Consider the following 24,470-nt stretch of genomic DNA (forward strand, 5'->3'; position numbering starts at 1 on the left):
AAAGCATTGTTAAGGGAAATCGAAAAAGATACAATGAGATGGAAAAATATTCCTTGTTCTTGGATAGGAAGAATAAATATAATCAAAATGGCCATATTACCCAAAGCAATATACAAATTTAATGCAATTCCCATCAAAATTCCTATGAGATTTTTTAAAGAAATGGAACAAAAAATCATCAGATTTATATGGAACTATAAAAAACCCCGAATAGCCAAAACAATCCTAAGGAAAAAGAATGAAGCTGGGGGCATTACAATACCTGACTTTAAACTATATTATAGGGCCACAATAATCAAAACAGCATGGTATTGGCAGAAAAATAGACACTCAGACCAATGGAACAGAATAGAAAGCCCAGAAATAAAACCACATATATATGGTCAAATAATCTTTGATAAAGGGGCCAACAACACACAATGGAGAAAAGAAAGCCTCTTCAACAAATGGTGTTGGGAAAACTGGAAAGCCACATGCAAAAGAATGAAACTCGACTACAGCCTGTCCCCGTGTACTAAAATTAATTCAAAATGGATCAAAGACCTAAATATAAGACCTGAAACAATAAAGTACATAGAAGAAGACATAGGTACTAAACTCATGGACCTGGGTTTTAAAGAACATTTTATGAACTTGACTCCAATGGCAAGAGAAGTGAAGGCAAAGATAAATGAATGGGACTACATCAGAATAAAAAGTTTTTGCTCAGCAAGAGAAACTGATATAAAAATAAACAGACAGCCAACTAAATGGGAAATGATATTTTCAAACAACAGCTCAGATAAGGGCCTAATTTCCAAAATTTACAAAGAACTCATAAAACTCAACAACAAACAAACAAACAATCCAATAAAAAAATGGGAAGAAGACATGAATAGACACTTCTCCCAGGAAGAGATACAAATGGCCAACAGATATATGAAAAAATGCTCAGCTTCATTAGTTATTAGGGAAATGCAAATCAAAACTACAATGAGATACCACCTCACCCCTGTTAGATTAGCTATGATCAACAAGACGGGTAATAGCAAATGTTGGAGAGGCTGTGGAGAAAAAGGAACCCTCATTCACTGTTGGTGGGACTGTAAAGTAGTACAACCATTATGGAGGAAAGTATGGTGGTTCCTCAAAAAACTGCAAATAGAACTACCTTATGACCCAGCAATCCCTCTACTGGGTATATACCCCAAAACCTCAGAAACATTGATACGTGAAGACACATGTAGCCCCATGTTCATTGCAGCACTGTTCACAGTGGCCAAGACATGGAAACAACCAAAAAGCCCTTCAATAGAAGACTGGACAAAGAAGATGTGGCACATATACACTATGGAATACTACTCAGCCATAAGAAACGATGACATCAGATCATTTACAGCAAAATGGTGGGATCTTGATAACATTATAAGGAGTGAAATAAGTAAATCAGAAAAAAACAAGAACTACATGATTCCATACATTGGTGGAACATAAAAATGAGACTAAGAGACATGGACAAGAGTGTGGTGGTTACCAGGGGTGGGGGGAGGGAGGACAGGGGGAGAGTTAGGGGGAGGGGGAGGGGCACAGAGAACTAGATAGAGGGTGGCGAAGGACAATCTGACTTTGGGCGAGGGGTATGCAACATAATTTAATGACAAAATAACCTAGACATGTTTTCTTTGAATATATGTACCCTGATTTATTAATGTCATCCCATTACCATTAATAAAAATTTATTTAAAAAAAAAAAAAAAAAAAAGAGGGAATCCCACTGGCCTGGGACACACAGAAGTTACTGGATTTCAGAGACAAGGCCAAGTTCTTCGTTGCACAGATATTACTGTTATTACATCAGCTCCATTGGCTGGTCAGAGCGCAGTGCCTCCCTGGAGCTGGTAGTGACAGGTGAGGGGACACTCAGGGGTCCTAGCATCAGGTTCTGCTCTCAGGAAGGCAGTCTGCTCTCAGGGAGTCTCCCCTCTCACAGCCCAGCCCTGGGGGACATGAGGGGGGATGAGTCCTATCGAACACACTGCCCTTTCCTCTCCTAGGATTCTACAGCAAACCCAGCCTCTCAGCCCTGCCCAGCCCTGTCGTGACCTCAGGAGGTTACGTGACCCTCCAGTGTGGCTCAGAAGAAGGATTTGGCAAATTTATTCTAAGGAAGGAGAACACAAGTTCTCCTGGACCCAGGATTCAGAACAACACCCCAATGGGCAGTCCCAGGCCCTGTTCCCTGTGGGCCCCATGACCTCCAGCCACAGGTGGACGTTCAGATGCTATGGCTGTCACAAGGACAGACCTCAGGGACAGACCCGTGGAGTTCCGGTCTCAGGTGAGTCTCATCCTGGACCCATCCACAGATTGAGGCAACAGACATATTATTGGGGTCTTCGCTGGGAGGGGAGCCTTGTGTGAGAGGGTGGCGTGAGAGTAGCAGAGACACAGAGAGACAGTGAGACCTGGGCCAGGACAGGAGAAGACATTGTATGGAAGAAACAGCCCCTGTAACTCATGTCTGGTCTCCTCAGAGCTGTCTCAAAAGCCCTCCCTCCTGACCCAGCAGGGCCCCATCATGGTCTCTGGACAGAGCCTGACCCTCCAGGGTCACTCTGATGTTGAATACAACAGATTTATTCTGTCCAGGGAGGGGGGACATGACCTCCCCCAGAGCCTTGTCCTGCAGCCCCAGGCTGGGCTCTCTCAGGCCAACTTCCCCCTGGACACTGTGAGCAGCTCCCACGGGGGCCGGTACAGATGCTACGGTGGACACAACCTCTCCTTCGAGTGGTCGGTGCCCAGTGACCCCGTGGACATCCTGGTGGCAGGTGAGGGGCCTGTGGGTTCAGTCAGGGACCCAGACTCTGCACAGGCCCTGCTGGGGGATCTCAGGTGGTGATGGGCAGAGTGAACGTGCAGGGTCCCAGGGAGGGAGACAGAGAGAGACAGGGGGTGGGAGGGGAGGGGAGACTCAGAGAAACAGAGACAGACAGAGAGGAGGGTCCTCAGAGAGAGGCCTGCTGACTCTCAGGTCAGAACAAGGTGGTGGGCAGCCCTCACCCACCTCCCTCTCTCTAGGACGGCCCCCTGACAGACCCTCCCTCTCGGTGCAGTCGGGCCCCACGGTGGCCTCAGGAAAGAACGTGACTCTGCTGTGTCAGTCACAGAGCCCGACGAACACTTTCCTTCTGTCCAAGGAGGGGACAGCCGATCCTCCCTGCATCTTAGGTCAGAGCTCCGAGCTCAGCAGTACCAGGCAGAGTTCTCTATGCGTCCTGTGACCTCAGCCCACAGGGGGACCTACAGGTGCTACAGCTCACAGAACAGCTACCTGCTGTCACACCCCAGTGAGCCCCTGGAGCTCCTGGTCTCAGATGAGGTGACATTGACCTTCCCTTTCTGAGCTGTCAGCTCAGGGTTCTGTCTTCAGAAGAATTATGTGCTGAAAGGGGAATGAAGGGGCTGTAAGGATGGTCTCCTATATATCTGCCCCTTAGAAACTCTTCTCCCTCTTATAGGCCCCTCCTCTCACCCGGGTTTGAAAGGTGCCAGGTGGGCTGCTGGAGGGTGTTGGTGGGGCCTCACAGCAGGAGCAGGATAAGTCTGAGTGAGGTGAAGACTCCAGGGTCAGCCCTAGACTCCCACCCCCTCTGTCTTCCTTCCAGGACCCTCTGAGACCCCAGCCCACCCCACAGGGCTCATCTCCACAGCCGGTGAGTCCCTGAGACCTCTGCTCAGAGGGAGCACAGCCACCCCAGGGCGGTTCTGAGTCTCTCAGAGGATCTGATGCCCCCCAGACACTTAAGGACAGGCTTGTGTTCCAGGGGGTTTGGAAGTGGGGAAATGTTTTAGGGAAGAAACGGTGCTCTCGGGGCTCTGAGGATGCATCTGTATCCCCTGAGAAGTCAGGCCTGCAGGAGGGTGAGTGAAGTAGTTGACAGATGATATTATATGGCCATGGCAGAGGGGGATGTTAAGGCCCAGGCTGGGGGAGGAGCTCCTGGGCTCCGGTGGGGAGAAGGCAGCCTCCACCCTCACCCCCACCCCATCCTGATCCTCAGGAGGCCCCGATGACCAGCTCCTGTCCCCCACAGAGTCAGGCGCACAGAGGGGTAAGTCAGAATTGCCTTGGGGAGGTGGTATCTGGGTCCACGGGGGACAGGGGCTGAGTCATTGGGGTTCAGGCACCTGTGGAGACACTGACATGGACACACCTTCCCCTGTATGGCCTCAGTGTCCCCAAGTGTAAAAGGAGAGAATCGTGGCCCAGAGCTCAGATTTCCTTTCAGTTCAGGCTCTGAGCTCCTGGGAGAGGGGGGTCTCACAGGGAAGCCCCCAGGGTGTGATGTTATGGAGAGTGTCCCCTCTGTAGCAGTGCTGCTGACACTGTGCAGGGAGGGACTGATATGACAGGGTTCCAAGGCATCCACGTCCTGTCCCTCAGCTCACACAGCTCAGAGGAGAGAGGGGGCAGGACTCAGACCTGGGTCAGTTCCCGGCTCTGCTGCTCCTGCTGTGGGGCCAGGCTGTCCCTTCTCTCCTCTGAGTGTCCGGTTCTTGTCTGTTCATCCCTGGTCCCGTCCTGCTCACAGGCTGCTGTGAGGTCAGGTGACATAGGGGTCCTCACAGAGCTCAGGAGGGCAGCACCCCCAGTCTAGCCTGACCTTCCCAATAAAGTATCAGGGCCCTGCAGGGTGGAAAGGAGTCCCAGGGGGCACAGAGCCCTCCCCACTCCCCAGCCAACCTGTGTCCCTGCTGTGCTGGGGGAATGGCAATAAGGAAGGACCCTCAGCTCCAGAAGAGACATGGACAGGCCCCTACAGATGAGGAGTCCAGAGCATGAAGCCGTGCCAGAGTCCAGCCCCGGGGGGAATCCAGGGGTCCCACAGGAAGAGACGGCGTCGGCACGAATCGAGTGAGAGAGCCGAATTCTTTTCTTTCTCTTTATTCTCTAGTTAGCATTTACTGCCAAGCATCTCTGCCAAATGCTGGTCTAGCTTTCTTTTTATGCACACACACTAAGTTACAATCACATGGTATTCAGAATACATTGATTAATCATTGTTTTTGTTTCACTATGGTTACATTTCCTAGGTAACAGTTAATTCATTTCTATAAACTATAAATCAGGTGGTAAGTCATTCAAAGTACAATTATACAATAACTTGAACAGCAATAACAATATTGATACAAACTTGCAAAAGGTCAGTACTGATTAATAACTCTACCTTGTCTAGGATACTATTGTCTAGTCAAATTTTATTTATTTACTATATTCATACACTAATTAAGTTCTAACTTTACTTTTCTCAGAGTGTTCCACCACCTGCAGGTCAGGTATGCAAGAAGAATGGAAAGTTTCTTTACTCTACCACATGAAAAGGCTAGAGAGGAAAAGTGATGAATTAAGTGAAGGCTGAAAGGTACTCTGTGTATAGTTACTGTTTCCTACCTATTCATAAGTCACAATCTATTCTTTCTAACATGATTAATAAGAAGAAATTCTTCTACAAACTTAACCCTTTACGAGGGATATCATAGCCAGCCTCTTATGTCTATGAGCCCAGTTCAAAGGGCTTACAGGCTTTTCTGTGGAACTCACACCCTGTCTCATTTCCAAAGACATTACTACTAATCTACAGGGAAAGCATGGTACTATTATACCTGTGCCATAAATGATAGCACACACCCAGAAAAAGGGGGGATATAAGGCCAGATTAATTCAAAAAGGTCAAAAGGGGGAAGTATCATTTTGCCTTTCCTTTGTGGTGACTTTGTCAACCCGCAGCCATTGGCAGCCATTGGTATTCACTGCAGTGACTTTGTCAACCAGCAGTTTTTGATCTTCTTCTGCTGTGACCTTGTCAGCCAGCAGTTGTGGGTCTTCTCCTGCTGTGACCTTGTCAGCCAGCAGCTGTGGGTCTTCTCCTGCTGTGACCTTGTCAGCCAGCAGTTGTAGATCGGCTCCCGACAAAGCTGGTGTCCACCTGGGGGAGGGAAGCATGAGGACAGCACAGGGAGCCCACAGTCCTGGGTTACAGGCCCAGCCCTGCCCTGTCCAGGCTGGGTGACCTGGGGCAAGTGGTGAACTTCTCTGAGCCTCAGTGCAATGGCGGTGAGGTCAGCAATCCCTGTGCCTGACTGTGGGAAGAGAAAGAGAAGATGAATGACAGCCCCCAGCATGTGCCTCGCACACAGTAGGTGCTCATTAAATGGCATCATTGGATCATTCATGATGTCATTCATGTCCAAGGTCTCAAATGGTGCCAGATAATCTTGACTGTGGTCTTGGTGGTCCCGGTCCTACTGCTAACTCTCCTCTTTTTTCTCCTCCTCCTCTGACACCAGCGTTAGAGCAAAGGCACAACATGGGGTGAGTAGGGACGGGGTGATATTGGTCAACAAAAGGGTCATTCAGGGCAGCAGCCACAGGAAAATTAAATAGATGAAGAATATCAGCTGAGAAAAATATCTCTCCAGAATCTCAAATCAGAAAATCTAGAAAGGAAACACTCATCCACATAGATATACAAATATAAGATAAACTTGTACCATTGTCAATCTCATGAAATATTTAAACATATACACATGTGTGTATTAAGGTTTCCTTCTTTCCTCTGGAATCTCACGGGAAGGGGTGTTGACCAGGCCAAAGTGAGGGTCATGCCCAATCTCCTGAGGGGTCCATGGACCTAGAGCCCAAAGACAGAGGCTGGCAGGTCAGAAAATACCTGCCCTGAAGACCCTCAGACTTTCACCTCCCAGGGCCCCTCTCTGCCCCTAACATGCCTGTCTGTCTCCCCAAATGCAGACCAGCAACAGATGCCCAGGAAGAACACTTCTGAGAGGGAAAAGAGAACTTTGCTGGAGGGAGGGACACAGGATATGCTGGGAGGCTGTGGGTGTCAGGGGAGGGAAGGACCAACATCCTCATTCCGAGACCTGACACCTCACCCCACCCCTGCGTTAGTGTCCCATCTGGGAGCAGTCGGGGTCTGCAGCCCTGAGATCTCTGGAACCCTGTCAGGAGACACATCCCCATTGTGCCCCAGCACATGTTGCAGTGAAGGACCCACAGCCTGAGGAGAAGGGTGCGAAGCTGGACTCTTGGGTGAGACCCCTGCTCCTGTCCAGGCCACCAAGGACCTTCTTGTTGTCCAGTTTAATCCAATGGACACTTTCCTGTCCTCACCTCACTTGATTCACAGGAGCCTGACCTCTCCTTCTGGGCACCCAGGTCATCCTGCTGTGACTCACTCCTCCTAGTTTCTTGTGACATCATAACCCCTCCTATGTGGTCCCTTTGCTGACTCCTAGTCCTCTGTGTGACCTTGTGTGGCCCCAGGTCTCAGGAGGTCGCATCAATAAGTTAATCACGCACAGGTTCCCACGGTCACCTTCATTCATTCCGCAGCAGATGTGACAGGAGCTCACTGTTTACCGGAGCCTTTTAGGGGCCACAGTGCAGCCCTGAGCAACACGGTCTCCACACTCCTCCAGCTCACCTGTAGGGGAGGGAGACACTGTGCAAACAAGGGGACAGTGTCCTAGAGAGCAAGTGCTGTGAGAAAATAAAGCAGGAGCAGGGGATAGAGCACATTGGTGTGGGTGAGAACAGAGAAAATAGCAGGGGCAAAGGTACTGAGGCAGGACACACTTCTTCACTAAGATGGGCCTTGAGGCTGGAGCCAAATGAGCAAGAGATAGCATGTTAGGATAAGAATCAGAACCGTAGAAGCATCCAGATGCCACAGGGCTTAGGAACCCTGCAGGTTCCATCAGGAGAGTGACCTAATCTGATTTAAAGTTTAACATCATCACTCTGACAACAGGTGGATAAATGACTGGAAGGTGTCACCAGTGGAACCAGGGGACACTGTCTCTGTCTTACTGTCTCTGCAGCAGAACAGGCACGATGAAGACCTTCAGGGAGTGACGTATGCCCAGATAAACCACTCAAGATCCAGACTCAAGCAGGGAATGGCCACCTCTCCTTCCTCCCTCTCAGGTAGATTGCTTGACACGAAGGGCAGACATGCAGAAGGAGACAGGCAGATGGACAGTCAGGTGGGTCTTATGCTTCCCAAGTTCCCAGACTCCCCCAACCCCAACCACATTCCATCTCCTCACTGTCCCCCGGCTCTGGCTCCAGCTGCTGCCTCTGACCCCCTGCAGAATATGACCTACGCCCAGCTGGACCACACGTACCTCAGACGGGAGACAAGGAGCCCCCAGATGAGTCCAGCGTGCATGCTTCTCTGACTATTAACTAACCCAGGGAAGACCCAGACCCCACTCTCCAGGAAGGGACCTGCAGGGACTCCAGAAGTCATGAGAATCACCCCCCTGGACACTGAGCTAGTGACCCCAGCAGCCTAGAGACCTGACATGGATGCCCAGCAGCCCCCAGAACCCTCTAGGAGTCCATTGATTCTGCAACAAACAATAACTAATATCTCTACATTTTGAAAACAATGCAAGCGCCTTCTCAATAATCAATGTGTGAATTAATTATTGACATAAAGTGAGAGAATGTTTTAAATTAATAACATATTTATACATTAAATCTATAAAATTAGAAAAATAAGAAGTATAAGTGAATATGTTACCCAAAAAAAGCCTGAAAGATTAATTACTTAATTTATTACATCAAGGATTTAGAAGAAGAATAGAAAAGGCTTCTAAATGAAGATAGAAGGAGAGATATAATAATGGGTAGCTACTAATGAGGACAAACAAAAAGAGGAAAAAAGGAACCAAAAAATTTCATTTTTGAAAAATTCAATCACACCTAAATCTTAGACACAGTAGACAAGGAAAAAAGAGAGACGTACATTATCACTACCAGGACCGCATCAACAGACACTACTGACTTGAAATATATAACATAACATTATAAACAGTCTGATGCCAATGTGTTATAAAATGTAGACTAGACACCTTCACATGCACAATGCTAATAGACCTAAGAGTTAATAGAAAATTCGTATCACTTTATATATATACATTGAATACATTACATTGATTTTGCAATAAAAATTGCCCTACCACTGAACACTATGGAATATTAAAAAGTCAAAACCAATAAAAGCAAACAGTAGAATGTCAGTTACCAGTGGTTGAGGGAGGAAGCAATGGAGAGATACTAAAAGGCACAAACTTCCAGTTCTGAGATGGACCAATTCCAGGGACCTAATGTACAGCATGGTGACTATAACTATGCCGTATCATGTTCTTGAGTGTTGCTAAGAGAGTAAGTGTACTCTCAGAAAGAAAAGTCAACTCCTGTAGGATGGATGTGTTGACTAATGTGGTGGTCATCACTTTGCAACATATAAATATATCAGTTCAAGAGGTTTCTTTGGTTATTCTTTCCAAATACTTATGCAGTTATGAAACACACACACACATCAGACTTATGCAAACATTTCCTGAGAGTAGAAAAAGATGTACACACCACTTGTCCAGGCGGTGGCACAGTAGATAGAGCATCATCCTCGGATGTAAAGGAACCAGGTTCGAAACCCTGAGGGTGCTGGCTTGAGCATGGGATCACAGACATGATGCCATGGTCACTACCTTGAGCCCAAAGGTCTCTGGTTGAAGACCAAGGACGCTAGCTTGAGCAAGTGGTCACTGGCTTTGCTGTCTCCTGTTCCCCCCCATGAAGGCACATAGAGAAAGCAATCAATGAACAACTAAAATGCCACAACTATGAATTGATGCTTTTCACCTCTCTTCCTTTGTTTCTAGTCTGTCTCTGTCTGTCCAAAAAATAAAATAAAATGAAGTACACCCCAATGCATTTTGTCAGCTGAGGAAAATATTGACTCCAAAACTTGACAAGGAGATTACAAGATGAAAAAGTACAGGGAGATCTTGCCCAGGAACTTAGATGACAACCACTAAAAATAGACACAAGTAAGGATTGTGGAGATATAAGAAGGACAGTACATCATGACAACAGTGAAGGTTTGGGGGAAGGGTAGAGAAGCTTATGATGATTTTTTTAAAAATTAATCACAATGTAATATATAGATTATGTATCATAGAATTATATACCTGAAAACTATATAATCTTATTAACCAATGTCACCCCAATAAATTTAATTAAAAATCAATATAATCCAGCCAATTAAAGGAATAAAAATATTCTCTTCACAATAGAGGCAGACAAAGCTTTTCATCAAATTTACCAACAATTCAACTCCTATGAAGGAAAGGCAGAAACCACAGCAACATTCCCATTGGGCTGGCACTGGCAATGCCCATACCCTAACGCAATAGGTTGCAGCAGTCGAGGGAGTGGCGGGCCTGCAGACAGACCACACCTAGTGAACACAGAGGCCACACCCAGTGGACTCCAGGGGCCAAAACCTTTTTTTACACAGAAAAATGAGAAGGCAGAGAAATACAACACAAATTAATCAAGAGAAATCCCCAGAAAAGGACCTGAATGAGTCAGATATAACCAAATTACCAGATGCAGAGTTTAAAATAACGATTGTTAGGATGCTCAAAGATCTTAGAACAACAATACATGGTCATTACAAACACCTAAATAAAGAGATAGCAAATATAAAAAAGGACATTGAATTAATAAAAAAGAATCAGTCAGAAATGACAAATACAATATCAGAAATGAAGAACAAAATGGAAGGAATTAAAAGCAGGATGGATGAAGCTGAGAACTGAATCAGCAAGTTAGAGGGCAAGATAAATGAAGGCACAGAAGCAGAGCAGAAAAAAGAAAAGAGACTCAAAAAGTCTGAGGAAACTTTAAGAGAGCTCTGTGACAACATGAAGAGATATAACATCCACATCATAGGGGTTCCTGAAGAAGAAGAGAAAGAACAAGGGATAGAGACTTTGTACAAACATATCATAGATGAAAACTTCCCTAAATTAAGGCAGGAAAACATCTCACAGGTTCAAGAAGCACAGAGAACTCCATTAAAGAGAAACCCAAAAAAATCTACACCAAAACACATCATAATTAAAATACCAAAGCTAAGTGATAAAGAGAAAATATTAAAAGCTGCTAGAGAAAAAAAGGCTATCACCTACAAAGGAGCCCCCATAAGGATGACTTCCGACTTCTCAACAGAAACACTGAGGCCAGAAGGGAATGGCAAGAAATATTCAAAGTAATGCAGAACAAGAGCCTACAACCAAGACTACTTTATCCAGCAAGACTATCATTTAAAATTGAAGGAGAAATAAAAAGCTTCCCAGACAAAAAACAATTCAAGGAATTCACTACAACCAAACCAATGATGCAGGAAATGTTAAGGGGCCTGTTGTAAACAGATCAAAGTGGAAAAAGAATATAGCAAAAAAGGAATACAGCTTTAAAGAATAAAATGGCAATAAACAACTACATATCAATAATAACCATAAATGTAAATGGATTAAATAAATGATCCAATCAAAAGACATAGGGTAGCTGCATGGATAAGAAAACAGGACCTGTACATATGCTGTATACAAGAGACACACCTTAGAACAAAAAATACACATAGATTGAAGGTAAAAGGATGGAAAAAAAACATTTCATGCAAATGGAAATGAAAAAAAAGCTGGGGTAACAATACTTATATCAGACAAATTGGACTTTAAAACAAAAGATATAGTAAGAGATAAAGAAGGCCACTACATAATGATAAAGGGAGTAATCCAACAGGAAGATATAACTATTATAAATATCTACACACCTAATATAGGAGCACCTAAATATATAAAGCAGACTTTAATGGATTTAAAGGGCGAGATCAACAGCAATACTATAATAGTAAGGAATTTCAATACCCCATTAACATCACTAGATAGATCCTCAAGAAAGAAAATTAATAAAGAAACAGCAGACTTATTGGACACACTAGATCAACTCGATTTAACATTTAAATTTTTTTTATTCATTTTAGAGAGGAGAGGGAGAGACAGAGAGAGAGGGGGGGGGGAGACAGAGAGAGAGAAGGGGGAAAAGCTGGAAGCATCAACTCCCATATGTGCCTTGACCAGGCAAGCCCAGGGTTTCAAACCGGCGACCTCAGCATTTCCAGGTCGACGCTTTATCCACTGTGCCGCCACAGGTCAGGCAGATCAACTTGATTTAATAGATATCTTCAAAACCTTTCACCCTAAAGCAGCAGAATATACATTCTTTTCAAGTGCTCATGGTACATTCTCTAGGATAGACCACATGTTAGGTCACAAAAGTGGTCTCAACAAATTTAAGATTAAAATCATACCAAGCACTTTCTCTAATCACAACGGCATGAAACTAGAAATGAACCACAACAGAAAAGCTCAAAAATTCTCAAACACATGGAAACTAAATAGCAGGTTGTTAAATAACGAATAGATTAAGAATGAGATCAAATAAGAAATAAAAAGAAATTCTAGAAAAGAATGACAATAAGCATACAACAACTCAAAATTTATGGGACACAGCAAAAGCAGTACTGAGAGGGAAGTTCATAGCACTACAGGCACACTTTAAGAAGCTAGAAAAAGCTCAAATAAACAACTTAACCCTGCATCTAAAAGAACTAGAAATAGAAAAGCAAGTAAAGCCTAAATGTAGTAGAAGAAAGGAAATAATAAAGATCAGAGCAGAAATAAATGACATAGAGGCTAAAGAAACAATACAGAGGATCAATGAAACTAGGAGCTGGTTCTTTGAAAAGGTAAACAAGATTGATGAACCTTTAACTAGACTCACCAAGAAAAAGAGAGAGAGGACTCAAATAAATAAAATTAGAAATGAGAGTGAAGAAATAACAACTGACACAACAGAAATACAAAATATTGTAAGAAAATAATATGAAGAACTGTATGCCAAAAAACTAGACAACCTAGATGAAATGGAAAAATTCCTTGAAACATACAATCTTCCAAAAATCAATCTGGAAGAATCAGAAAACCTAAACAAACTGATTACACCAAATGAGATCGAAACAGTTATCAAAAAACTCCCAACAAAGAAAAGTCCAGGGCCTGATGGCTTCACAACTGAATTCTACCAAATATTCAAAGAAGAACTAACTCCTATCATTCTCAAACTATTTCAAAAAATTAAAGAGGAAGGAAGACTTCCAAGCTCCTTTTATGAGGTGAGCATAATTCTGATTCCAAAACCAGGCAAAGACAATACAAAGAAAGAAAATTATAGGCCAATATCTCTGATGAATATAGATGCTAAAATTCTCAACAAAATATTAGCAAACTGGATCCAACAATATATGAAAAAAATCATACACCATGATCAAGTGGGATTTATTCTGGGGAGGCAAGGCTGGTACAATATTTGTAAATCAATCAATGTGATTCATCACATAAACAAAAAGAAGGAGAAAAACCATATGATAATTTCAATAGATGCAGAAAAAGCATTTGATAAAATCCAGCACCCATTCATGATCAAAACTCTCAGCAAAGTGGGAATACAGGGAACATACCTCAACATGATAAAAGCCATCTATGAGAAACCCACAGCCAACATCATACTCAATGGGCAAAAATTAAAAGCAATAACCTTAAGATCAGGAACAAAGCAGGGGTGCCCCCTTTCACCACTCTTATTTAACATAGTCCTGGAAGTCCTAGCCACAGCAATGAGACAAGAAGAAGAAATATAAGGCATTCAAGTTGGAAAAGAAGAGGTAAAACTATCATTATTTGCAGATGATATAATATTGTATATAGAAAACCCTAAAGTCTCAGTCAAAAAACTACTGGACCTGATAAATGAATTCAGCAAAGTGGCAGGATATAAAATCAATACTCAGAAATCAGAGGCATTTTTATATGCCAACAATGAACAGTCAGAAAGAGAAATTAAGGAAACAATCCCCTTCACTATTACAACCAAAAAAATAAAGTACCTAGGAGGAAACTTAACCAAGGAGACTAAAGACTTGTACTCGGAAAATTACAAAGCATTGATAAAAGAAATCAAGGAAGATACAAACAAGTGGAAGTATATACCGTGCTCATGGTTAGGAAGAATAAACATCATTAAAATGTCTATATTACCCAAAGCAATTTATAAATTCAATGCAATACCAATTAAAATACCAATGACATACTTCAAAGATATAGATCATATATTTCAAAAATTTATATGGAACCAAAAGAGAACACAAATAGCCTCAGCAATCTTAAAAAAGAAGAATAAAGTGGGAGGTATCACACTTCCTGATGTCAAGTTATACTACAAGGTCATTGTACTCAAAACAGTCTGGTACTGGCATAAGAACAGGCATATAGATCAATGGAACAGAACAGAGAACCCAGAAATAAACCCACAGCTCTCTGGACAACTGATATTTGACAAAGGAGGTAAGGAAATACAATGGAGTAAAGACAGCCTCTTTAACAAATGGTGTTGGGAGAATTGGACAGCTACCTGCAAAAAAATGAAACTAGCCCTGGCCAGTTGGCTCAGCGGTAGAGCGTCGGCCTGGCGTGTGGGGACCCGGGTTCGATTCCCGGCCAGGGCACATAGGAGAAGCGCCCATTTGCTTCTCCACCACCCCCCTCCTTCCTCTCTGTCTCTCTCTTCCCCTCCTGCAGCCAAGGCTCCATTGGAGGAAAGATGACCCAGGCGCTGGGGATGGCTCCTTGGCCTCTGCCCCAGGTGCTAGAGTGGCTCTGGTCATGGCAGAGCGACGCCCCGGAGGGGCAGAGCATCGCCCCCTGGTGGGCAGAGCGTCGCCCCTGGTGGGCGTGCCGGGTGGATCCCGGTCGGGCGCATGCGGGAGTCTGTCTGACTGTCTCTCCCCATTTCCAGCTTCAGAAAAAAAAAAAAAAATGAAACTAAATCACCAGCTTACGCCACTCAAATAAAATAAACTCAAAATGGATAAAAGACTTAAATGTAGGCCATGAAACCATAAGCATCTTAGAAGAAAACAGGCAGTAAGCTCTCCGACATCTCTCGGAGCAATATATTTGCTGATTTATCTCCACCGGAAAGTGAAATAAAAGACAGGATAAACAAATGGGACTATATCAAATAAAAAGCTTTTGCACAGCTAAAGACAATAAGAACAGAATAAAAAGACAAACTACACAATGGGAGAACATATTTGACAATACGTCTGATAAGGGGTTAATAACCAAAATTTATAAAGAACTTGTAAACCTCAACACCAGGAAGACAAACAATCCAATCAAAAATGGGAAAAAGAAATGAATAGACACTTCTCCAAAGAGGACATACAGATGGCCAATAGGCATATGAAAAAATGCTCAACATCACTAATCATTAGAGAAATGCAAATTAAAACCACAATGAGATATCACCTCACACCAGCCAGAATGGCGCTCATTAACAAAACAACATAGAATAAGTGCTGGCCAGGATGTGGAGAAAAGGGAACCCTCCTGCATTGCTGGTGGGAATGCAGACTGGTGCAGCCACTGTGGAAAACAGTATGGAGATTCCTCAAAAAATTGAAAATCGAACTGCCTTTTGACCCAGCTATCCCACTTTTAGGAATACCCCAAGAACACCATAGAACGGCTCCAAAAGGAGAAATGCACCCTCATGTTTGTGGCAGCATTGTTCACAATAACGAAGATCTGGAAACAGCCCAAGTGTCCATCAGAGGATGAGTGGATTAAAAAGCTTTGGTACAGGCCCTGGCTGGTTGGCTCAGTGGTAGAGCTTCGGCCTGGCGTGTGGGGGACCCGGGTTCGATTTCTGGCCAGGGCACATGGGAGAAGCGCCCATTTGCTTCTCCACCCCCCCCTCCTCTCTGTCTCTCTCTTCCCCTCTCGCAGCCGAGGCTCCATTGGAGCAAACATGGCCGGCCTGGGCGCTGGGGATGGCTCCTTGGCCTCTGCCCCAGGCGCTAGAGTGGCTCTGGTCACGGCAGAGTGACACCCCGGAGGGACAGAGCATCGCCCCCTGGTGGGCAGAGCATCGCCCCTGGTGGGCGTGCCAGGTGGATCCCGGTCGGGCGCATGTGGGATTCTGTCTGACTGTCTCTCCCCGTTTCCAGCTTCAGAAAAATACAAAAAAAAAAAGCTTTGGTACATATATACTATGGAATACTACTCAGCCATAAGAAATGATGACATTGGATCATTTACAATAACATGGATGGACCTTGATAACATTATACGGAGTGAAATAAGTAAATCAGAAAAAACTAAGAACTATATGAATCCATACATAGATGGGACATAAAAATGAGACCCAGAGGCCTGACCTGTGGTGGCGCAGTGGACAAAGCGTCAATCTGGAAACACTGAGGTTGCCGGTTCAAAACCCTGGGCTTGCTTGGTCAAGGCACAAATGGGAGTTGATGCTTCCTGCTCCTCCCCCCCCCCCTATAATGAATAAATAAAATCTTAAAAAAAAAAAAAAAATGAGACCCAGAGACATGAACAAGAATGTGATGGCAATGTGGGGGGGGGGGGTGGAGGGGGGCTGGGAGGAGGAAGGAGAGAAGGGGTGGGGGAGGGGAGGGGCACAAAGTAAACCAGATAGAAGGTGACGGAAGACAATTTGACTTTGGATGAGGGGTATACAGCACAATCAAATGTCAAAATAATCTGGAGATGTTTTCTCTCAACATATGTACCCTGATTTATCAATGTCACTGCATTAAATTTAATTAAAAAAAAAGAAAGATAACAGGACCTATACATATGCTGTCTACAAGAAACACACCTAAAAATAAAAGATGCACATAGACTGAAGATAAAAGGATGGAAAAAGACTACTTCACGCAAATGGAAATGAAAAAAAAGCTGGGGTAGCAATACTTATATGAGACAAAATGGACTTTAAAAAAAAGGCTATAGCAAGAGATAAAGAAGGTCACTACATAATGATAAAGGGAGCAATCCAACAGGAAGATATAACTGTTATAAATATATACGCACCTAATATAGGAGCACTTAAATATATAAAGCAGACTTTGATGGATTTAAAGGGCAAGATCAACAGCAATAGTATAATAGTAGGGGATTTCAATACCCCACTAACATCACTAGATAGGCTTAAAGGACACACTAGATCAACTCAATTTAATAGATATCTTCAGAACCTTTCACCTCAAAGCAGCAGAATATACATTTTTTTCAAGTGCTCATGGTACATTCTCTAGGATAGACCACATGTTAGGGCACAAAAAGGGTCTCAACAAATTTAAGAAGATTGAAATTATATCGGCCCTGGCCGGTTGGCTCAGTGGTAGAGCATCGGCCTGGTGTGCGGGGGACCCGGGTTCAATTCCCGGCCAGGGCACATAGGAGAAGCGCCCATTTGCTTCTCCACCCCCACCCCTCCTTCATCTCTGTCTCTTTCTTCCCCTCCCGCAGCCAAGGCTCCATTGGAGCAGAGATGGCCTGGGCGCTGGGGATGGCTCCTTGGCCTCTGCCCCAGGTGCTAGAGTGGCTCTGGTCGCGGCAGAGCGACGCCCCGGAGGGGCAGAGCATCGCCCCTGGTGGGCGTGCCAGGTGGATCCCGGTCGGGCGCATGCGGGAGTCTGTCTAACTGTCTCTCCCCATTTCCAGCTTCAGAAAAATACAAAAAAAAAAAAAAAAAAAGAAATTATATCGAGCACTTTCTCTGATCACAGGGTTGCTGTCGTGGGTTTGGGATCATAAACATGACCCCATGATCACTGGCTTGAAGCCCAAGGTCGCAGGCTTGAGCAAGGGGTCACTGGCTCTGCTGTAGCCCCTTGGTCAAGGCACATATAAGAAAGCAATCCATGAACAACTAAGGTGCTGCAACTATGAGTTGATGTTTCTCATCTCTCTCCCTTCCTGTCTGTCTGTCCCCTTCAGTCCCTCCTCTCTTTTTCTCTCTGTCTCTCCCTCTCTCTCATGCACTTGCACATGCTAAATAATAATAATAATAATAAAAATGGTAAATAAATAAGTAGAAAGTGACTCGCAACTACATGATCCTGGGTAAGACACAAAAGGAGCTGATAGAGATGAAGTAATATGCTTGATTCTCAGGGCACATTGAAGACCCAAATGCTCACCTCATCTGTCTAATTAAGTGGAAGGTAAGACAACAAGGTGGTCTGATGTGCCCAAGTCTTCCCTGTACTTAGGAAGTTCTCCTCTCTGACCCTTCCACCATAATAATAATTTGGGGAAGTACAGAATATTTTTTTACACTTATTTCTCCCCTATCTTTAATTTTTGTTTGTTTGTTTGTTTGTTTGTTTGTTTGAACGTGGGCTCCCATCAATTTTTTCCACTTGTCATAAATATGAAGGCACACATTTCATTCATAATTAAAAAATTTTTTTTAACTTATTCATTTTAGAGAGGGGAGGAGGAGAGTGAGAGAAAGAGAGAGCGAAGGAGAGAGGAGCAGGAAATATCATCTCTCCCATATAAAACCCAGGCAAGCTCGAGGTTTTGAACTGACAACCTCAGCATTCCAGGTCAACGCTTTATCCCCTGAACTATCACAGGTCAGGTTCCCACACTTCATTTATAGACTCATACACCTTGGCACTGCATGTTCTCTCTGCTCCTCTGTAAATTGCCCAACTCTTGGCCTCTCAGTCAATAGCAGAGGTCCTCTTGATAGCTTTCCTCCTGAATCTCACACTAACCATTGGTCTCCCTTTTTCTATTACACATGCATATTAATTTTCTAATTCCAGTCTCTCTGAATTGCATCCTACAACATTTCCTCAATGTTGTATTCCAACTTGATCATTGTACCTTCAACTATCTTCCCCTTGGCGGACAAAATATTTTGAGTGTGATAAATCAGATTTTTATTTATTTATTTAACCTCCAAGGTATTTGCCTAATTTATCTTTCTTTCTTTCTTTCTTTCTTTCTTTATTCTTCTTCTGTGTATGTGTGTGTGACAAAGACAGAGAGAGAGAGAAAGAAAGGGACAGACAAGGACAAATAGACAGGAAGGGAGAGAGATGAGAAGCATCAATTCTTCGTTGCAGCACCTTAGTTATTCATTGATTGCTTTCTCACATGTGCCTTGACCAGGGGGCTACAGCAGAGTGAGTGACCCCTTGCTGAAGCCAGTGACTTTGGGCTCAAACCAGCGATCATGGGGTCATGTCCATGATTCCACGCTCAAGCCAGTGACCCTGCACTCAAGCTTGTGAGTCCATGTTCAAACCAAATGAGCCTGGGTCCTCCAAGTCCCAGTCCGATGCTCTATTCACTGCGCCACCACCTGGTAAGACTGCTTAATTTATTTATAAAACTGTATATTCTTTTTTCAATGTATGATCTTAACCTTTTTATTTTTTTATTTTAGAGAGGAGAGAGAGAGAAAGAAAGTTAGAAAGAAACAGAGAAGGGGAGGAACAGGAAGCATCAACTCCCATTGTGCTTGACTGGGTACGCTCAGGGTTTCAAACCAGGGACCTACCTCAGTGTTCCAGGTCAACACATTATCCACTGCGCCACCACAGGTCAGGCCTATATTCTTCCATACAATAACTTTTGTTCTTGTTTCAAGATTTTGATTCCCTTCTTCATTTTTCCAGATACTAAAACATGCTTAGATTAAAATAAGTTTCATATATTCTTAGTGTTCTCTCAGATATATGAACCCCATTAACGACTGTATTAGATGGTCTTTCCTACCACCATGTGCTATTTTGAGAGTTTCTCTGTGGTGCCCATTTCTGTTGGACGCTCACCTGCCCCCACCTAATTGTCCACAGTCAGTTTTTCTCAAGGTTGTCCTAAATATGTCCTAACATATTCAGACCTGAAAAGCATAAAGTGTACTGCCCCGTGGTGTCCACTGTCCCAAACTCAGCATCTGACTGTGGTGTGCCCTGCAAAGATGGCTCCAAGCTGAGCCTCACACTCGCATGTGGACAAATGCCCATGTCAGACTAGACTGGATTGAAGCCGTTTCACACCCAGAAGATGTGGCTCAGTGATGACCATGAACCAGGTCAGTGGACAGAAATATCTCAGTGCCCATCCCCAAACCAGGGGGAGAGGGAAACATTGCTGCCAACTTTATTCTTGTTCCAAATACCCTCCCAGCTCGGGAATACCCAGTAGAATCTTATCTGACCACACGGAGGTGGAAACCTCCTCTCTGATGACCCCTTGCTCGTCCCAGCCCTTGGAGGCCACTCAGCTTTGGTGTACTTTATTCGTTGTAGATGCCTCTGATATTGGGAACATTTACTTCACTTTTTCTGCATTGAGTGTGGTGCATATTTTGGAAATATAGTAGCATTTCTCAGCATTAGGAGCAGATGAGGGCTCTTGAATGGCCACATCCATTGTCCACCTTGATGGCAAAGTCAGATACCTCAGTCTTCTCATGTCTCAACCCACACATCTTCACCCGATCTGGAAATCAGCAGAGATTAATCCTTCTCAAGTCCCAGGCACACTGAACAATGGGGATCATCACAACACATTGTATTGATAGATGGGGAAACTGAAACTCAGAGATTGAATGACACATCTCAGGGCCACAAGGGCAGCGGATGATGATGAAGGAATATTTAAATAAGAATGAGTTTTGGACCTGGCTGGCTAGCTCAGAGGTAGAACATCGGCCCAGCATGTGGAAGTCCCTGGGTTCGATTTCGGCCAAGGCACACAGGAGAAGCACCCATCTGTTTCTCCACCCTTTCTTCTCTCCTCTCTCTGTATCTTTCTCTCCCCTTCCCACAGCCAAGGTCCCATTGGAGCAAAGTTGGCCCAGGCACTGAGGATGGCTCCAGCTGCAATGAAGCAAGGCCCCAGATGGGCAGAGTATCGTCCCCTGGTGGGCATGCCAGGTGGATCCTGGTCGCATACATGTGGGAGTCTGACTGCCTCCCCACTTCTAACTTCAGAAAAATACAAGAAAAAAAAAGAAGGAAAGAAAAAAAAAGAATGAGCTTTGTCACTGAAATTAGAGCACTAACCCACTCACTGTCCCTTAATGCTGAAGCCCTGCGGGCAGGATCACTGGATGAGGTGACCAGTCATCTTGCTCTCCCAAGGAGGAAGGCAGGAATGAGTCTGGTTCCCAGGAATATGGGGGTGGGGTGGAGATAAATGCTGATTCTAAGAAAAAGAGAAGTTCATGACAGGGCTGTGATAGAATAAACACTCACACCCCCGGGGCCAGGAGAAGAGTTAGTTTTCCTTCCCTTATTTTTCTCTCTTTCTCCCTTTGGGCTCATTGTCATGGTGACGCTCAACCTGAACTGCACAGTGAGATGATCAACACGTGTCTCTGATGACCCGAGCTCTGCCAGGCGCAGGAACCCACGCCAACCTGAAGCATGACTGTGGGCTAGATGATCATCATCCATGGTGAGGACCCAACAAGGAGGTGCTGATGGGTGGGCTGAGGTTGAAAGGGACCCCTCTGGGGGAGGTGTTGACAGGGAAGATGTGTCCTCATTCTCCCTCACTTTGGAGGGACATCTCAGGAAAGATGCGGGTCTGTGTTCTGCTCCATCCTGGAGACGACGCCCCTGCGGAGAGGCTGTTTCCCTACCTGTGGGGCTGCTGCCATGACAACACCATGAAAAGTAGGGTCAGCCTCCCAGTGGTCACATCCCATTCCTCTGTGTGTTATGAGGGCACCAGGCTCTCCAACATTTGCATAGCTAGGACCAGAGGAAGGAAACACCATGACCCCCATCCTCGTGGCCCTGCTCTGCCTCGGGAATGAGAACGGGGAGGGGAAGCCCTGCTCTGTAGGGAGACCCCGGGGACTGTGCAGGCTCACAGGGAGGAGGGTTCTTCAAGGGCTCGAGGGCAAATCTCTCACAGGAACTCTCTTCCAGCACTGAGTGTGACATCGAGGTCCCGAGTGCAGACAGGTGAGTCTGTCCCCAGAAGTTTCAGATCCCAGTCTTCAATGGGGTCAAGGGACTACCATCTGGACAGGTGGGGATGGAGAACTGAAGTTTTGGGTCGATGTTTGGGGACTTTTGGGATGTTTGAAACTGAGAGCTGGAAACTGGGGGTGGGGAATGTCTTCTGACTCAGTTTCTGATTCCTTCCAGGGAACCTCCCCAAGCCCACCTTCTGGGCTGAGCCAGGCTCTGTGATCCCCTGGGGGGACCCTGTAACAATCTGGTGTCAGATGACCCTGTAGGTCCAGGAGTACCTTCTGTATAAAGACAGAAGAAGCTCAGAACCCTTGTACAAACAGAAGTCACTGGAGCCCAGAGACAAGGTCAACTTCTCCATCACATACATGACAGAGCATGATGCAGGGATATATTGCTATTACTAGCTCAGTCCCACTGGGTGGTCAGCATCACCTGGTGCTGGTGATGACAAGTGAGGGGACACTCAAGGGTCCCAGCCTCAGGTTCTGCACTCAGGAAGGGGGATCTGTTCTCAGGGGGTCTCCCCTCTCACAGCCCAGCCCTAGGGGACAGGAGGGAGGTATGAGTTCCATCTAACATGCTGCCTCTTCCTCTCCTAGGATTCTACAGAAAACCCAGCCTCTCAGCCCTGCCCAGCCCTGTCGTGACCTCAGGACGAAATGTGACCCTCCAGTGTGGCTCAGGGAAGAGATTTGAAGGGTTTATTCTGACTAAAGAAGGAGAACAGAGGCTCTTCTGGACCCTGGACTCACAACAATACCCCAGTGAGTGGTCCAGGCTCTATTTTCTTTTCTTTTCTTTTTTTTTTTTTTTTTTTTTTCTGTATTTTTCTGAATCTGGAAACGGGGAGAGACAGTCAGACAGACTCCCGCATGCGCCCGACCGGGATTCACCTGGCACGCCCACCAGGGGGCGATGCTCTGCCCCTCTGGGGCGTCGCTCTGCCGTGACCAGAGCCACTCTAGCGCCTGGGGCAGAAGCCGAGGAGCCATCCTCAGTGCCCGGGCCATCTTTGCTCCAGTGGAGCCTCGGCAGCGGAAGGGAAAGAGAGAGACAGAGAGGAAGGAGAGGGAGAGGGGTGGAGAAGCAAATGGGCGCCTCTCCTGTGTGCCCTGGCCGGGAATCGAACCCGGGGCTTCTGCACGCCAGGCCACGCTCTACCACTGAGCCAACCGGCCAGGGCCCAGGCTCTATTTTCTGTGGGCTCCGTGACCCCCAGCCACAGGTGGAAGTTCAGATGTTACGGTTATTTCAGGAACAGCCCCCAGGTGTAGTCACAGCCCACTGATGCCCTGGAGCTTTTGGTTTCAGGTAAGAAAATCCCATCTGTGCCCCTGAATGATTACGTGCCTGCCACAGGGGAGTTCCTGGTGGCAGGACCCCTGCAGGATGGGGTTAGGGGGTCTAGTGATTTTGCGTCCAGATACACTGAAAGCGAGAAGCCATGAGTTCAATGGCGTCAGGTAGAGAGGTGGGTCCTCACCAGACTGCTCAGGGCTCCTCACCCCTTTCAAAAATCAGTTTAACTGGCATCCCCAAGAAAGAGGCTCACTGAAGACTCTACTCCAAACAGCACAGGCACACACCTATCTACAGTTCAGTGACATAGGTCCAGTATTTTAGTTATAATCATATATTTATATGCATATCCATTTATGTGTAAACGTTATATAATCTTCAACTGAAAATATGTATCCATCTAACGAACTAGTATATTTCATCTGGTATGAATTTATATACATTGTGCTATTTATCTGCTCAACTACATTTATACACCTTTCATTTTTGTGTGTGTGACAGAGACAGAGACAGGGACAAATAGGGACAGACAGGCAGGAAGAGAGAGAGATGAGAAGCATCAACTATTCGTTGCGACATCTTAGTAGTTCATTGACTGCTTTCTCATATATATCTTGACCAGAGGGCTACAGCAGATAGAGTGACCCCTTGTTCAAGCCAGTGACCTTGGGCTCAAGCTGGTGAACCTTGCTCAAACCAGATGAGCCCGCGCTCAAATTGGGCAACCTTGGGTTTTCAAACCTGGGTCCTCTGCATCCCAGTCCAAAGCTCTATCCAATACACCACCACCTGGTCAGGCCATACACCTTTCTTTTTGGAAAAAAAAAAATATATATATATGTTTTAAATGTATTGTCTTTAGAGAGAGAGGAAAGGAGAGAAAGAGATAGCGACATCGATCAGTTCCAGTATGTGCCCTGACCGGGGATCGAACCAGCAACTTCTGTGCTTCTGGATGATGCTCTAATCCAGGGGTCCCCAAACTACGGCCCGTGGGCCGCATGCGGCCCCCTGAGGCCATTTATCCGGCCCCCACCACACTTCTGAAAGGGGCACCTCTTTCATTGGTGGTCAGTGAGAGGAGCATAGTCCCCATTGAAATACTGGTCAGTTTGTTGATTTAAATTTACTTGTTCTTTATTTTAAATATTGTATTTGTTCCCATTTTGGTTTTTTACTTTAAAATAAGATATGTGCAGTGTGCATAGGGATTTGTTCATAGTTTTTTTGATAGTCTGGCCCTCTAATGGTCTGAGTGACAGTGAACTGGCCCCCTGTGTAAAAAGTTTGGGGACCCCTGCTCTAATCATTGCTGTAATCAATGGCCTCAACCCAGGCCATAACCCTTTCTCTTTCAGGAAATTA

General features: G+C 45.2%; 2 pseudogenes; both read left to right on the forward strand.

The window, feature by feature from the left end:
- Positions 1–24,470, forward strand: part of LOC136399360 (leukocyte immunoglobulin-like receptor subfamily A member 6) — a 58,303-nt pseudogene that overhangs the window by 32,034 nt on the left and 1,799 nt on the right.
- On the forward strand, positions 21,600–23,254 carry LOC136397144 (leukocyte immunoglobulin-like receptor subfamily A member 6; annotated as a pseudogene).

This window comes from Saccopteryx leptura, chromosome 3 (genome assembly GCF_036850995.1).
Source record: "Saccopteryx leptura isolate mSacLep1 chromosome 3, mSacLep1_pri_phased_curated, whole genome shotgun sequence".
NCBI lineage: Eukaryota > Metazoa > Chordata > Mammalia > Chiroptera > Emballonuridae > Saccopteryx > Saccopteryx leptura.